Below are 765 nucleotides of genomic sequence, written 5' to 3'. Positions count from 1 at the left end.
ATAAATGACCACAGTTAAATGTATTGAAGTCTTGATAGTTGGAATAGTTGTATACTATTTTGAACTGTCTGAAATAATGTTGTAATTCAATTGGTGGTGGTAAATCACCAAAGCTATCAAAATATACAACTTTGTCCTTATTTTTATAAAACGCTACCCAATGGCTTCCGTTGCCTGAAGATATATCCAAGTTTAATATACCACATTCAATAGCGTGCGGTTTTTTAGGTAAGTTATCACGTGAAAAGACACCACGGAAATGATTGATTTTCAACTTTCCGACATATTTTATAATATCTTGAGACGAAAGCGGTCTGTCAGGTAGCGTGATCATCAGTTTTTTTTCCTTAACCTATTCTTGTTTGATTTCAAACCACTGCCTTTTTTTCTTTTTGAATTTTGGACCGCATTATACACACTAGCACCTCCAGACATCAAACTACCAAGTGCTGACAATCCTGCAAATATAGGTATTAAGGGAATTGCACCTCCTGATTGTCTCGGTACTAAAATCAACCTTTTACCACCATTCTTTTTTTTTGAGATTCTTTTTTTTTTCGCTGCTAGTATACCATTTGTTTTTATAGCACGTTTCCGTTTACAACCCATACCTATTTTTCTTTTAGCTTTCATCGCGTTTGTTACTGCGTACGCAACTAATTTCTCTTTTCTAGGTGTATCTTTTGCTTTAAATCTTTCCCAAGCTCGATTTTCTAACACTTTATCAGCTTTATGTCTATCGACTAAATTTTTACTTGTTGCATA

This window comes from Acyrthosiphon pisum, unplaced genomic scaffold, assembly GCF_005508785.2.
Source record: "Acyrthosiphon pisum isolate AL4f unplaced genomic scaffold, pea_aphid_22Mar2018_4r6ur Scaffold_21574;HRSCAF=24295, whole genome shotgun sequence".
Classification (NCBI taxonomy): Eukaryota; Metazoa; Arthropoda; class Insecta; order Hemiptera; family Aphididae; genus Acyrthosiphon; species Acyrthosiphon pisum.
This window is presented reverse-complemented; position numbering follows the sequence as displayed.